The following is a 16,526-nucleotide window of genomic DNA, read 5'->3' on the forward strand; positions in this document are numbered from 1 at the left end:
AATTGCTGTACAATGTTGTATTGGTTTCTGCCATGCATCAATGCAAATCAGCCATAATCATACGTATATCCCCTCCCTTTTGAGCCTCCCTCCCGGCCCCATTCCCATTCCACCCTTCTAGGTCATTACAGAGCTCCCGGCCGGGCTCCCCGTGTTATACAGCAGCTTCTCACTAGTTGTCTGTTTTATACATGATAGTGTATGTATGTCAATGCTACTTTCTTAATTTGTCCTACCCGCCCCTTCCCCTGCTGTGTCCACTAGTCCATTCTCTTGTCTGCATCTCCATCTCTTCTCTGTAAACAGGTTCATCATTATTTTTCTAGATTCCATATATATGCATTAATATACAATATTTGCTTTTCTTTTTCTGACTTACTTCACTCTGAATAACCGGCTCTAGGTTCATCCACCTCATTATAGCTAACTCAAATTCATTCCTTTCTATGGCTGAGTAATATTCCATAGTATATACATACCATGACTTCTTTATCCATTCATCTGTTGTTGGACATCTACGTTGCTTCCATGTCCTAGGTATAGTGATTCACTCTTAAATATAAAAAAACGCAGCCAGGAAGCACCAGCTAGGTGAAGGGGACCTCCTCATGGAAGAGTCCAAAAGCCATGATTAATAATTTCAATCAAGGGAAAACATTGCATCTATGATACAAGAAAAGGATAAGGATAAATACTGGAACAATTCATTTCGGTTCAGTCGCTCAGTCGTGTTTGACTCTTTGCGACCCCATAGACTGCAGCACACCAGGCTTCCCTGTCCATCACCAACTCCTGGAACAATGGAGAGCCAAAAAAGAATCCTTGAAAATTAAGAATATGATAACAAGTAAAAATAAAATTTTTAAATTGGCAAAAGTATTGGAAAATAAGAAAATCTCTCAGAAAACAATACAAAAAATAAATAAAGCATTGGAAAAGAGGAAAGAAAAAATAAGGAAAATTTAGGAAATCAAACATCGAACTTCTAGGTGTTCAAGTGAGAGAATGAAGAAAATGTAAAATGTCTTGGTGTTTAAGGACATGCATTTCTAGTTAAATAGGTCTGAGAAGCACAATAACGATTTTTTTTTTTAAGCCAAAGTAAGGCACACCATTGCAGAACTTCAGAATCCCAAAGATAAAGATAAGATTTTCTAGCTTCCAGAAGGCAGGGGAAAAAAAAACAAGAATCAAAGAAGCCTTGGACTTCTCAAAAGAAACACTGAAAATTAGGGAACAGTGGAGCCACACCTTCAATGTTCTGAAGGAAAATTATTTTCAACCTAGAATTCTGTACCCCACCAAACTAATAATCACAAGGGACAGCAGAATAGACATTTCAGACATTAAAGGTCTTTTTAAAAGTGCTTTCCAGGTACCTGAAGTTATAAAAATATGTTCCATGAAAACAAGGAAGTAAACCCCCAAAAGGAGAAAATGTAGATTGCATGAAACAGGACAGAAGGCAGGATAAATACAAACGGAATTTGTAGGATTATAGCAAAAGGAAATCTTAGGATGCAGCCAATTTAGGGCAGAGCATTCCAGACTGGGGCAGGGGTGGGGGACTTCCCTGGTGGTTCAGATGGTAAAGAATCTGCCTGCAATGCAGGAGACCTGGGTTCAATCCCTGGGTGTGGAAGATCCCTTGGAGAAGGATATGGCAATCCACTCCAGTACTCCTGCCTGGAAAATTCCATGGACAGAGGAGCCTGGTGGGCGACAGTCCATGGGGTAGCAAAGAATCAGACACAACTGAGCAACTAACACACACTCCCTCATTCCAGATGGGAGAATGAGGATAGACGGCTTCAGGAGAAATGTCTCCAGGAAACAAAACACAAAAGAAACAGGGGAATATCCAATATACTTTGCTGAGAGAGATTTTATAGGGTTTTAGGAGTCAATAAGAAAACTTATTGAAACCATAATCACAGAAAACTAGCCAGTCTGATCACATGGACCACAGCCTTGTCTAACTCAGTGAAACTCAGCCATGCCCTGTGGGGCCACTCAAGATGGACAGGTCATGATGGAGAGGTCTGACAGACTGTGGTCCACTGGAGAAGGGAATGGCAAACCACTTCAGTATTCTTGCCTTGAGAACCCCATGAACAGTATGAAAAGGCAAAATGATAGGATACTGAAAGAGGAACTCCACAGGTCAGTAGGTGCTCAATATGCTACTGGAGATCAGTGGAGAAATAACTCCAGAAAGAATGAAGGGATGGAGCCAAAGCAAAAACAATACCCAGTTGTGGATGGGACTGGTGATAGAAGCAAGGTCCAGTGCTGTAAAGAGCAATATTGCATAGGAACCTGGAATGTTAGGTCCATGAATCAAGGCAAATTGGAAGTGGTTGAACAGGAGATGGCAAGAGTGAACATTGACATTCTAGGAATCAGTGAACTAAAATGGACCAGAATGGGTGAATTTAACTCAGATGACCATTATATCTACTACTGTGGTGGGAATCCCTTAGAAGAAATGGAGTAGCCATCATGCTCAACAAAAGAGTCCAAAATGCAATCTCAAAAATGACAGAATGATCTCTGTTCATTTCCAAGGCAAACCATTCAATATCACGGTAATCCAAGCCTATGCCCCAACCAGTAATGCTGAAGAAGCTGAAGGAATGGTTCTATGAAGACCTACAACACCTTCTAGAACTAACACCCAAAAAAGATGTCCTTTTCATTATAGGGGACTGCAATGCAAAAGTAGGAAGTCAAGAAACACCTGGAGTAACAGGCAAATTTGGCCTTGGATAACAGAATGAAGCAGGACAAAGGCTAATAGAGTTTTGCCAAGAGAACACACTGGTCATAGCAAACACCCTCTTCCAACAACACAAGAGAAGACTCTACACATGGACATCAGCAGATGGTCGACACCGAAATCAGATTGATTATATTCTTTGCAGCCAACGATGGAGAAGCTCTATACAGTCAGCAAAAACAAGACCAGGAGCTGACTGTGGCTCAGATCATGAACGCCTTATTGCCAAATTCAGACTTAAATTGAAGAAAGTAGGGAAAACCACTAGACCATTCAGGTATGACCTAAATCAAATCCCTTATGATTATACAGTGGAAGTGAGAAAGAGATTTAAGGGACTAGATCTGATAGACAGAGTGCCTGATGAACTATGGGCGGAGGTTCGTGACATTGTACAGGAGACAAGGATCAAGGCCATCCCCATGGAAAAGAAATGCAAAAAGCCAAAATAGCTGTCTGAAGAGGCTTTTTACAAATAGCTGTGAAAAGAAGAGAAGTGAAACACAAAGGAGAAAAGGAAAGATATAAGCATCTGAATGCAGAGTTCCAAAGAATAGCAAGGAGAGATAAGAAAGCCTTCCTCAGAGATCAATGCAAAGAAATAGAGGAAAACAACAGAATCGGAAAGACTAGAGATCTCTTCAAGAAAATTAGAGATTCCAAGGGGACATTTCATGCAAAGATGGGCTCGATAAAGGACAGAAATGGTATGGACCTAACAGAAGCAGAAGATATTAAGAAGAGGTGGCAAGAATACACAGAAGAACAGTACAAAAAAAGATCTTCATGACCCAGATAATCACGATGGTGTGATCACTCACCTAGAGCCAGACATCCTGGAAAGTGAAGTCAAGTGGGCCTTAGAAAGCATCACTACGAACAAAGCTAGTGGAGGTGACGGAATTCCAGTTGAGCTATTTCAAATCCTGAAAGATGATGCTGTGAAAGTGCTGCACTCATGGCAGCAAATTTGGAAAACTCAGCAGTGGCCACAGGACTGGAAAAGTCAGTTTTCATTCCAATCCCAAAGAAAGGCAATGCAAAAGAATGCTCAAACTACTACACGATTGCACTCATCTCACACGCTAGTAAAGTCATGCTCAAAATTCTCCAGGCCAGGCCTCAGCAATATGTGAACCATGAACTTCCAGATGTTCAAGTTTAGAAAAGGCAGAGGAACCAGAGATCAAATTGCCAACATCTGCTAGATCATCGAAAAATCAAGAGGGTTTCGGGAAAACATCTATTTCTGCTTTATTGACTGTGCCAAAGCCTTTGACTGTGTGGATCACAATAAACTGTGGAAAATTCTGAAAGAGATGGGAATACCAGACCACCTAACCTCCCTCTTGAGAAATCTGTATGCAGGTCAGGAAGCAACAGTTAGAACTGGACATGGAACAACAGACTGGTTCCAAATAGGAAAAGGAGTATGTCAAGGCCGTATATTGTCACCCTGCTTATTTAACTTCTGTGCAGAGTACATCATGAGAAACGCTGGGCTGGAAGAAGCACAAGCTGGAATCAAGATTGCTGGGAGAAATATCAGTCACCTCAGATATGCAGATGACACCACCCTTATGGCAGAAAGTGAAGAGGAACTAAAGAGCCTCTTGAAAGTGAAAGAGGAGAGTGGAAAAGTTGGCTTAAAGCTCAACATTCAGAAAACAAAGATCATGGCATCTGGTCTCATCACTTCATGGGACATAGATGGGGAAACGGTGGAAACAGTGTCAGACTTTATTTTTTGGGGCTCCAAAGTCACTGCAGATGGTCACTGCAGCCATTAAATTAAAAGACGCTTATTCCTTGGAAGAAAAGTTATGACCAACCTAGATAGCATATTAAAAAGCAGAGACATTGCTTTGCCAACTAAGGTCCATCTAGTCAAGGCTATGGTTTTTCCTGTGATCATGTATGGATGTGAGAGTTGGACTGTGAAGAAGGCTGAGTGCCGAAGAATTGATGCTTTTGAACTGTGGTGTTGGAGAAGACTCTTGAGAGTCTCTTGGACTGCAAGATCCAACCAGTCCATCCTAAAGGAGATCAGTCCTGGGTGTTGATTGGAAGGACTGATGCTGAAGCTGAAACTCCCAATACTTTGGTCACCTCACGCGAAGAGTTGACTCATTGGAAAAGACCCTGATGCTGGGAGGGATTGGGGGCAGGAGGAGAAGGGGACGACAGAGGATGAGATGGCTGGATGGCATCACCGACTCGATGGACATGATTTTGGGTGAACTCTGGGAGCTGGTAATGGTCAGGGAGGCCTGGTGTGCTGCAATTCATGGTGTTGCAAAGAGTTGGACATGACTGAGCGACTGAGCTGAACTGAAGAAAACTTAAAGATTTGAGATAAAGGGTTTGAATTCTCCAGTTTACATGTAAAGAACTGGGAAGTCATCACTTCCATCCTCACAATAAGAAAAAAAGCTGAACAAACTGAAAATCCATGGCTCTTCTTAGGTGCATCAAAGAAGTGAGGTCATGGGGCAAACTGCTGCACTGAAAACTGGAAAGATAGGCGGGGAACTACACAGGAGCATAGCCTGCTAGGCGCAGAAGCCCACAGCTGGAGCCAACAGAGTAGGAAAACGTAACACTGTAATCGATAGATCTCTGGAGATTCAGTTGGGGCAAGCTTGAGAGTTAAAAGCTCTGAAAGTGAATTTGCTCAGTCATGTCTGACTCTTTGCAACCCCAGGAACTGTAGCACAACCAGGCTCCTCTGTCCATGGGAATTTTCCAAGCAAGAGTACTGGAGTGGGTTGCTATTTCCTTCTCCAAGGGATCTTCCCGACCCACGGATCGAACACAGGTCTCCCACACTGCAGGAGATGCTTTACCATTTGAGCCACCAGGGAAATTCCTGGGAAAAGGAAAAAGCTCTGAAGGGACCCGATTTTAAGCAACCCTCACACTTTTGCCAGTGTTATCTCCATGAGCCCTACCATATTCTTACCGTGAAATGAGAAAAATCCCCTCCTGCTCCTGGCAGGAGAAGGGGGAAAGTGACTATTCTAAAATGTACCCATACATAATATCAATAGTTTGTAGGTAAAAAATAGATAAGTAATGAGAACATAATCTATAGCACATGGAACTCTACTAAATGCACTGTGGTGACCTGAATGGGAAGGAAGTCGAAAGGGAGGGGATATATGTACATGTAGGGCTGATTCATTTTACTGTAAAGTAGAATCTAACACAACTTTGTAAAGCAACTCTATCCAATAAAACTTAATTAATAACTAAATAAAATGCACCCATCACTCTCTGTCCTCCTCAGCAAGACTTGCCCTCAAGGGAAACTGTTGTTCCAGAGCCTGGTCAACCTGTGTAAATCTTCCAACTTTAGAAAAGGGTAATTTATTATCATCTATAAAAAATACACATACCCAGGCCATCTGATCCAGAGATTCCACTTCATGGACTCTATCTTATAGCAATAGTAGCAACAAATACATAAAGATATACATGCACACACACCCATTGCAGTGATGTTTGTAAAAGCAGACAATAGGGAAATCCCCAACCGGAGAATGTTACATAAATTATGTATTACATATACATAAATATATTAAAATTTTAGATATTTTTTTAAAAACATCTCTTTTGGTTGAAAATACTTATCTTTTAGACATAGAATCAGAGGAAGGAATTTTTTTTCCTTTTGCCTTTACTCTATAAATACTAACTCTCCATCCCTTACCCCAGAAGAGAAAGAAAAAGGACAGGAAGAGAGAAAAAAGGAGACACGTCAGCTAAATAACTGCATTAGGATTAACTCAGTTTTGAAGTACCTGTGGGTGCAGTGATCAACAAGGATTGATACTATGTGAATGGAAATGATCTCTGATTTAAGTGTTTTCTTCTCCCTAATTCTTTTCTTTCTCAACTACACCTTCCTGTTGGAGGTGGCGGGCGGGGGGAAGCTGTGCTATAACATAAAAGGAAATTCCAAACAAGTAAGGACGGGAGAGCCTGGTGGGCTGCCATCTATGGGGTCACACAGAGTCGGACACGACTGAAGTGACTTAGCAGCAGCAACCCATGTTCTGATGAAGGCTGCATCAAAAATAGAAAGAGCTGCATCTTGAGGAGCAGATGGTAATGACAGAGAAAGGGCAGTGAAGGAAGGAAGGAAGGTCAGGGAAGCCAGGTCTCAGCAATCGTTTTTGTGGTCATCTACTGATGACCCCCTGGTGACACCGGCTCCCAGCGCTTGGCGGCAACAAGAGTGGGAGTGGTTTCCTGTTCCTGGAAGCACAGCCTCCACGTGTTTTGAAAAGCATCCCAACCATTGTGTGAGTGACTTAACATCCTTTCATAAACAAATCCTTTTTCTGCTTAAACCGGCCAGAGTGGGTTCTGACGTTTGATGCTGACCATGACCTATATACCTAATCTTATGGCTTTATCCACCCTGGGACTCCACCCGAATAAACAAAAATAAAAATTGAATCTTGGAAGGAAGCTTTGGAGTCATATGCTCTAAACTCCCACCGGTGGAGGAGTCTCCTCCAATCCTCTCAGTCTTCTGCCTAAACATTTCAGTGACTGTGACGGGGAGATGGCCAGCTGGTGAAGACACAGCAAATCAATATCACCCCTCCCACAGAGTCTGCCTTGCTGCACCTTCTACCAGAGAGTCTGAGCTCTGTCCCCAGGAGCCACACACCGCTGGTGCAGGGCATTAGCATCTTTGTGGTTTGGAGGAAGCACATTCTTTCTCTCTCTATCTCTCTCTCTACGTTCCTGCGGCATTTTCTCTAGTGGACTTTTCAAGGGCAGAGGCTGGTGCCCTCCTGCCTTGCAAAGTGCTCAGTAAACACTGGTGGAATGAATAAACAAATGAGCGGCAGTTTAATATCTCCCCTTAGGTGCTGTAGCAACTATAGTATAGTTGAGCTTGTGACCAATCATTCTTACAAAACTCCAACCTATGGTCACTGAAGTACTGGCCCCCCAGTCCTGCTCCCTATGGTGGGAGGAAGGGAGAGACCCCCAGCACCCTTGTAGGAAGTGTGACCTGGGAATGGTGTCAGAGCAGATGAACCATAAGTGCTGAGAGAGCAATACTGTGGCACGGGCTATAGCGCGTTCTGAGGCTTGAGAAACCTGGAAAGCAGAAACAGGAATGAAATGGGAGCTGTTACCAGTTTGCACTCTCCAACGAGCTGACTGAACCTCCGCGGGAGGAGAGCTGAAGCAAGAGTTCAGGGGAACTGACCTGGGGCTGTGTCATCAGAATGGGGGTGGTGAGCTTCCACCACCAAGATCCTCTGGGAACAACCACTAGAATGCCAGAGGCGAGGTCAGTCTGGCCTGATCTAAAAGTAAATGTACAGCAACCAGACCAAAACCTGAAACTTATTTAATATTCCAAGGAATTTATTCACTCATTCAACAAGAAGGAGGGTTCTCTCACCTGAACCCATCCCTGTGCAGTGCTGTGCTCAGTCAGGTCCAACTCTTGGCGACCCCATGGACTGGAGCCCACCAGGCTCCTCTGTCCATCGGATTTCCCAGACAAGAATACCGGGCTGGTTTGTCATTTCCTCTTCCAGCAGACCTTCCCCACCCAGGGGCTGAACCCACATCTCCTGCACTGGCAGGTGGATTCTTTACCACTGAGCCACCAGGGAAGCCCCCAAACTCAGCCCAGCTTGTACCCTAATCTCAGACTTCCAGCCTCCAGGCTTGTGAGAAAATTCATTTCTGTTGTTGAAGCCACCCAGTCTAGGTATTTGGTTACTAGGTAAGCCCAAACTAACATACCAGGTGGGCCCAGTGTAATCACGTGTCCTTATAAGGGAAATAGGGAGGAAAAGAATAGAAGATGTCCATTGCATCATCAGAGAAGATGTAACAATGGAAGCAGGGATTGTCATGAAGCATAGCCATGAGGCAAGGAATGTCAGCAGCCTTTCGAAGGACAAAAGCAAGGAAACATATTTTCCTGAAAACCTCCAGAGGGAGGAACATAACTCTGCCGACAAGTTAACATTAGAGCTGTAAGATAATTGATGTGTTGTTTTAAGCCACCAAATTTGGGGTGATTTGTTACAGCAATGATGGGAAACAAAAACACCTACTATGTGCCAGGTGTTGTCCTATGTATTTCACGTAGAGCAGCAATAAAGTCCTTATTCTCATGCCAAGTATATTCTAGTGAACGGAGACAGAAAATAACAAGCTTATTAAGTAATTTTTTTTTTAGTATTTAGTATATTCGGAGGAGATACATGCTATAGGGAAATAAACAGGAAAGAGAACAGGACTGCCAGGCTGACAAGACTGCTTGCAGTTTTAAACAGTGTGGTCAGGATGAGCTTCTTTGAGGAGGCAGCATTTCAGCACAGATCTGGAGGAGGTGAAAGTGAGCCATGAATATAGTGGGTCAAAGGATAAACGACAGAGGGAAGAGCCAGTGCAAAGGGCTTTGTTCAGGGTGTGCCTGACCCATTCAGATCAGCAAGGAGGCCGTTGAGGCTACAGCAGAGAATACTGGTTCTTGCTTTAGGTGTGACAGGAAGCACGAGGGTTTGAGCAGAGACATGACATGAATTCGTGTTGCTTCTAAAGGATCCCGCCTTGCCTGCTGTTTCGGGAAAAGATGGGAGAGGTAAGGGGGCTGGGAACAGGATGGCTGGTAGCCATGGAAGTAAGGAGTCAGATTTCTGGATCTATTTGGAAAGCAGAGACAAAACATTTTTTGACGGTCAGAAGTGACTTTGAGAAAGAGAAGTAAAGAGTGACTCCAGAGTTAAATTAAGTTGAAAAAGTGAAAATGTTATTCGCTCAGTCATGTCTGCCTCTTTGAGACCCCATGAACTGTGTAGCCTTCTAGGCTCCTCTGTCCATGGGATTTTCCAGGCAAGGATACTAGAGTGGGTTGCTATTTCATTCTCCAGGGTAAATTAGGTTAAACTGGGTTAAATTAGAACCAAAACGTGAAACAGCTCGTTAAAATTCCAATTAACAAGTCCAAAGTAATTCTGTTACCATTAAACATGTAAATAAAAGAAGATAGAATTTGGGCCCATTAAAGAAATAAAAATTAAGAGAGAAAAGAGTTTTGGTCTTAAGTTGCAAAGTGTTGGAGAGGATTTAGGGGGAGAGATTCTCTTAAATGCTGCTTATATGAACCGGGTGCAGGTTTAGCTACACTGTGTGCATTGTGCTTAGTCGCTCAGTCATGTCCGACTCTTTGAGACCCCATGGACTGTAGCCCACCAGGCTTCTCCGTCCATGGGGATTCTTCAGGCTAGAATACTGCAGTGGGTTGCCATGCCCTCCTCCAGGGGATCTTCCCAACCCAGGGATCAAACCCAGGTCTCCCGCATTGCAGGCAGATTCTTTACCATCTGAGCCACGAGGTAACAACAATGAAAACAGTGGGTTGGCCGAAAAGTTCGTTCAGATTTCTCCATAAGGTGTCATGCAAACCCAAGCAAACTTTTTGGCCGACCCAATACATGCGTTAAAAACAGTATGGAGGTTTATTTCTCACTCCCATGACAATCTAGGAGAAGACACTCTAGGGTCTGTCCTGGCTCTGCCATCTCCAGCACGTTTCCCAGGTTCTCCTGTTACCACCATTTCTCAGCCGTCAACAAGGGAATCAACAGGAGGATGTCCAGAGTACAGATCTATCAAGTAAGGACCCAGAGTTGCAAACATGTCCTTCCCTGCACATCCCACTTGCCAGAACAAATCTTATGGCCATACCTAGTCGCAAGGATGCTAGGAAATTAATCTGCAGCTGGAACACTAGGTGCCAGCTGCAACTTGGGCAGATCTATTGCCCTGAGACAGAGGGAAGCATGGACATCACAGGAGACTCGGCAACCTCGGCTGTACCATCACCAGGGGTAAAACTGATGCAGCGTTTCCCATGAGCAACTGGGTAAGACGGATTGGAAACTTTGAAATGTTGAATCACAACTTCACTTCTAAAAATTAACCTAAGGAAGTCATCATGATATTTTGCCCAGTGTTGAGGATATACATTTTAAATTAAATTCAAAACAATACAACATTCTAGGGAATCAGAGAATTAGAGTCTAACATTTGCCTCATAAGTTTAAGCCTATTCACTTGTCTGTTTCCCTGCCCTAAAATATGTGAATCTTGAGGACCTGGGGTGGTTTCATATTTATTTTTGATCCCATGGGGTTCAGCACTCAATATGTATTTGAAAAATAAATGAATAAAGAAAGAATCGTAAGAACCAATATTTAGCTACAAGAATAGCTATTGTAAAATAAGTGAATGTAGCCAAAAAACTGAAACGACTTTAATATTCAACAAGAGATGTTTGGTACCATAAATTATATGCAAGATGGACTTTAATGTGGTTATTCAAAATGTCACTGTAGTAGGCCATGCAATGACCTAGAAGGTTTATTACATATTGTTAAGTATTAAAAGAGCAGGTTATACAATTTTAGGTAAATCATTATATAATTTATACTTTAAAACACACATATTGATACTAGTCAGGAAAATGTATACCAAAAATTTACCTCTAATTATTTTTTCTTTTTATCTCCCAATATGTTATCATACAAGGACATGATGACTACATGTTGCTTTAAACTATATCTTTAAAAATGAGAAAATTATCCTGCTTTCAAATTGAACCCTCCTGCTCATTTCTCTTTCTGTCCGTGGTGATGATATTGGATACTCTCTCATCTCCAGGCTTAAGACCTTGGAGTCAGCTTTCATTTTTCTTTTCCCTTGCCTCTGATACGCAGTGATCAGATAGACTGGGTTGGTTTTTTCCTCAAAACAGTTCTTATTTTTGTTCCTTCTCCCTTTCCTTCCACAACTCTGCTCTGTTCAGGCATTTAGTCATTTCTCCAAAAAGCAGAAGTTGAGTTTCAAAGAATGAACATGTCTCAAATCATAATTGCAAAATGTGAAAGGAGACACTCCAGGAGAGAAATGGAAAGGAACACAGACAAGCATCATGACAGCAGAGGTCAGGCAGGAGCCTCCTTGACCCTCATCGCTTCCTCAGGACATTGGTTTCTGCATTTTCCCTCTAGACCCCAGGACTTTAAAAGGTGTTCCATCAGACTACAGACAGCCACTAGTTGTAAGATACCAGTTTTTAAGGTGATACATACAACATGAAGATAATGGTTACTGAGTGGTATGTGTGATTACATTAAAGAAAGTCCTATTGGGACTAAGTAGATAGCATGTTAATAAGCTAAAAATGCAGTGCTGTGAATGGTTGATAAAACTACACACCTGGCTTCATTCTGAACCTGGGTTTGTCTCTCTGGGACATGAGAGCCTTCTTGTGAGACGTGGGGGCAGTGATTGCAGAGAAATTTTAAGGCACCAAGGGGACCACTGAACATCAATCTAATTCAAGCCAGTGCTGTCAGCAGTGTTCGTGCTGGGGCAGGTGGGTGTGTGGGCTATTCGCCTGCTGGCTTTGAATAGCCCCACCCCCAGCTCTTTAAAGCAGCTTCAGGACCCACCATGTCTCCCTGAGGGCATCTACCCCAGGTTCAAGTCGGCCCTAAGGTCCAGGAGGATCAGGAGGGTAGGACATTCTAAGTTCTTTTTTGCTTGAAAGTTCTGCTCAAAGAGTATAAAATAGGGAGTGGGGGGGGGGGGGGTTCCTCCAATGGCTTCTTAAATTATTTTCCAGAACCTCCTAAAAATGAGAACTTTCTCAAGAAGCTTAATGGACTATTCCTCTTCTGAATGGACCACAGAGGAAAATTAAGCAAAGCATTGCATTGAACAGACCCTCCCTGCTCCTTTGGCTATAGCAGTTACTAGGTCACACCATTCTTGGTCACGTTGTCAGCTATAGCCCTTCCTTACATATTCCGACGTCAAGGAGTAGAACCTTCTCCGTCACCTAATCTCCCACTCCAGCTGCAAAACACCCGCTAGAAAGCTCAGCTGATGGACCTCAGTAGACTTCTCCTCCCTCTCCATCTACCAATGGGAGGGCCAGGCTAGGGGGTACCTTCCCATATTCATCCAGCAAAGGGCGTCCCTTACACTGCTCCATGTGTCCTCTGAGGACTGGAAAAGCAGTTCCTTGATCAGAAAAATAGGATCTCAGGTGCCACAGGGCATCTAAGCCTGTGTGCCACAACAAAAGATCCCATATGCTGCAACAAAGCACCCACATGCCACAACTGAGACTCGATGCAGACGAATCAATGAATTTTAAAAAAATCTTCAAGGTCTCAAAACATTGTTCTGATGATATAAATTGAATTGATAAACAATGAAATATGAAATAAATTAAAAGATAAAAGAAAGATAAGGTTTTTAAATGAATCTAGCAGTCTGACACAACTGAAGCAACTTAGCAGCAGCAGCAGCAGCAGCAGCAATGCAGGAGGTCTGGGTTCGAGCTTTGTGTCGGAAGATCCCCTGGAGGAGAATATGGCAACCCACTCCAGTATTCTTGCCTGGAGAATCCCATGGACAGGGGACCCTGGTGGGCTTCAGTCCACTGGGTCACAAAGAGTTGGACACGAATGAGCAACTAACACTACTACTAGGAATAAGGCTAGAAATATATACCAGCTAGATTTATACAGTGACTAGAAAGATCCACAAGAATTCACTAATTTCCCCAATAAAATGCAATTGACACATGATGGATGGTGTTTGGAACGTGACAGCTCATGCTCTTCCCTCTTTCCCAGAGCTCCTGTCTCCTTTGGCCCATCTTCATTCACTGATCACATATTATTGGAATGCACTGTGGCGTAAGAAGATGTACCTGACATACTCAATTTCATTTCATTACAACAAACTTTACTAAGTGCTCAAATGAATTTTTCCTCTTACAAAGAAGACTTAACCTGTGGCAATAGCCCAGGTGAAGCCCTCCCCAAGGGCCTGAGAGAGGATGGGTGAGTCATAGATAACAGGAGGCAGACAGACCAACAACTACCAAACATGTTGTGTGTACCAGCTTAGAGACACAAATGAGAGATTTGGGTGACATGATTCCAAACGTTCTTTCCAGTAATGATTATATTATGACTCACTATTATCTGCATCATGGATTAGCATGTGATCTCCTGTAAAATATTTCATGCTACTATTAAACTCCTATATCATTTAATTTTTCTTAAGTTTGAATGTTGTATACCAAACTAGACTTCAAGTTTTTTAAGACAGTCTGTTCTTACCTTTTTTCACTTCCTTTACACCAGTGCCTGTGGAGTGGGAACTCAGGGACTACATGTTTATTGAAATTGAATGTCAGTTACTTTCAAATAAACAAACATCCAAGCTCTGTCTGCTTCCTGGTTTACCTTCCTTATACACTAAGTATTGGTGGTACAGCATGTTCATGTCTAGAGAAGTTGCTGACCTGAGAGGAAACACAGCCCCACCATCAACAGAAAATTGGATTAAAGGTTTACTGAGCATGGCACTGTCCATCAGAACAAGACTCAGTTTCCCCCACAGTCATGTCTCCCATCAGGAAGCTTCCATAAGCCTTTTATCCTTATCCTTCGAAGGGCAGACAGAATGAAAACCACAATCACGGAAAACTAATCAAACTGATCCCATGGATCACAGCCTTGTCTAACTCAGTGAAACTATGAGCCATGCAGTGTAGGGCCACCCGAGATGGACAGCTCATGGTGGAGAGTTCTGACAAAATGCGGTCCACTGGAGAAGGGAATGGCAAACCACGTCAGTATTTTTGCCTTGAGAACCCATGAACAGTTTGAGGAGGCAAAAAGATATGACACTGAAAGATGTCACCCCAGGTCAGCAGGTGCCCAAATTGCTACCAGAGAAGAGTGGAGAAATAACTCCAGAAAGAAAGAAGAGGTGGAGCCATAGCAAAAACAATGCCCAGCTGTGGATGTGACTGGTGATGGAAGTGAAGTCCGATGCTGTAAAGAGCAATATTGCATAGGAACCTGAATGTTAGGGTCCATGAATCAAGGCAAATTGGAAGAGGTCAAACAGGAGATGGCAAGGGTGAACATCGACATTTTAGGAATCAGGGAACTAAAATGGACTGCAGTGGGTGAATTTAACTCAGATGACCATTATATCTTCTACTGTGGGCAAGAATCCCTTAGAAGAAATGGAGTAGCCATCATGCTCAACAAAAGAGTCCAAAATGCAGTACTTGGATGCAATCTCAAAAACGACAGAATGATCTCTGTTCATTTCCAAGGCAAACCATTCAATATCATGGTAATCCAAGCCTATGCCCCAACCAGTAATGCTGAAGAAGCTGAAGGAACGGTTCTATGAAGACCTACAAGACCTTCTAGAACTAACACCCAAAAAAGATGTCCTTTTCATTATAGGGGACTGGAATGCAAAAGTAGGAAGTCAAGAAACATCTGGAGCAACAGGCAAATTTGGCCTTGGAGTACAAAATGAAGCAGGGCAAAGGCTAGCAGAGTTTTGCCAAGAGAATGCACTGGTCATAACAAACACCCTCTTCCAAAAACACAAGAGAAGACTCCACACATGGACATCACTAGATGGTCAATACTGATATCAGATTGATTATATCCTTTGCAGCCAACGATGGAGAAGCTCTATACAGTCAGCAAAAACAAGACCGGGAGCTGACTGCAGCTCAGATCATGAACTCCTTATTGCCAAATTCAGACTTAAATTGAAGAAAGTAGGGAAAACCACTAGACCATTCAAGTATGACCTAAATCAAATCCCTTACGATAATACAATAGAAGTTACAAATAGATTCAAGGGACTAGATCTGATAGACAGAGTGCCTGAAAAACTATGGTCAGAGGTCCGTGACCTTGTTCGGGAGGTGGTGATCAAGACAATCCCCAAGAAAAAGAAATGCAAAAAGGCAAAATGACTGTCTGAGGTCTTACAAATAGCTGAGAAAAGAAGACAAGCTAAAGGCAAAAGAAAAGATATACCCATTTGAATGCAGAGTTCCAAAGAATAGCAAGGAGAGATAAGAAGGCCTTCCTCAGGGATCAATGCAAAGAAATAGAGGAAAACAACAGAATCAGAAAGACTAGAGATCACTTCAAGGAAATTAGAGATATGAAGGGAACATTTCCTGCAAATATGGGCACAATAAAGGACAGACCTAACAGAAGAATTAGATATTAAGATGAGTCAAGAATACACAGATCTATACAAAAGATCTTCATGACCCAGATAATCACGATGGTGTGATCATTCACCTAGAGCCAGACATTCTGGAATGCAGTCAGGTGGGCCTTAGGAAGCATTACTACGAACAAAGCTAATGGAGGAGATGGAATTCCAGTTGAGCTATTTCAAATCCTAAAAGATGATGCTGTGAAAGTGCTGAACTCAATATGCCAGCAAATTTGGAAAACTCAGCAGTGGCTACAGGACTGGAAAAGGTCAGTTTTCATTCCAATCCCAAAGAAAGGCAATGCAAAAGAATGCTCAAACTACTGCACGATTGCACTCATCTCACACGCTAGTACAGTAATGCTCAAAATTCTCCCAGCCAGGCTTCAACAGTATGTGAACCATGAACTTCCAGATGTTCAAGCTGGTTTCAGAAAAGGCAGAGGAACCAGGGGTCAAATTGCCAACATCTGCTGTGAAGTGAAGTGAAGTCACTCATTTGTGTCCGACTCTTTGCGACCCCATGGACTGTAGCCTACCAGGCTCCTCTATCCATGGGATTTTCCAGGCAATATTACTGGAGTGGATTGCCATTTCCTTCTCCAGGGGATCTTCCCCACCCAGGGAACGA

The 16,526-nt window shown here is 42.9% G+C and overlaps 1 long non-coding RNA gene across 2 annotated transcripts in view; it reads right to left on the bottom strand.

Annotated features, from left to right (window-relative positions):
* LOC138446566 (uncharacterized) overlaps positions 1 to 16,526 on the bottom strand; it is a 75,863-nt gene that overhangs the window by 6,628 nt on the left and 52,709 nt on the right. The window contains exon 3 of one of the 2 annotated variants that reach the window (XR_011259396.1): positions 480 to 663. The exons of the other annotated variant lie outside the window; for it this stretch is intronic. This is a non-coding gene — a long non-coding RNA (uncharacterized lncRNA). The remainder of the gene's footprint in view (positions 1 to 479; positions 664 to 16,526) is intronic. 2 annotated transcript variants of the gene reach the window in all.

Source organism: Ovis canadensis, chromosome 10 (genome assembly GCF_042477335.2).
Source record: "Ovis canadensis isolate MfBH-ARS-UI-01 breed Bighorn chromosome 10, ARS-UI_OviCan_v2, whole genome shotgun sequence".
Taxonomy (NCBI): Eukaryota; Metazoa; Chordata; class Mammalia; order Artiodactyla; family Bovidae; genus Ovis; species Ovis canadensis.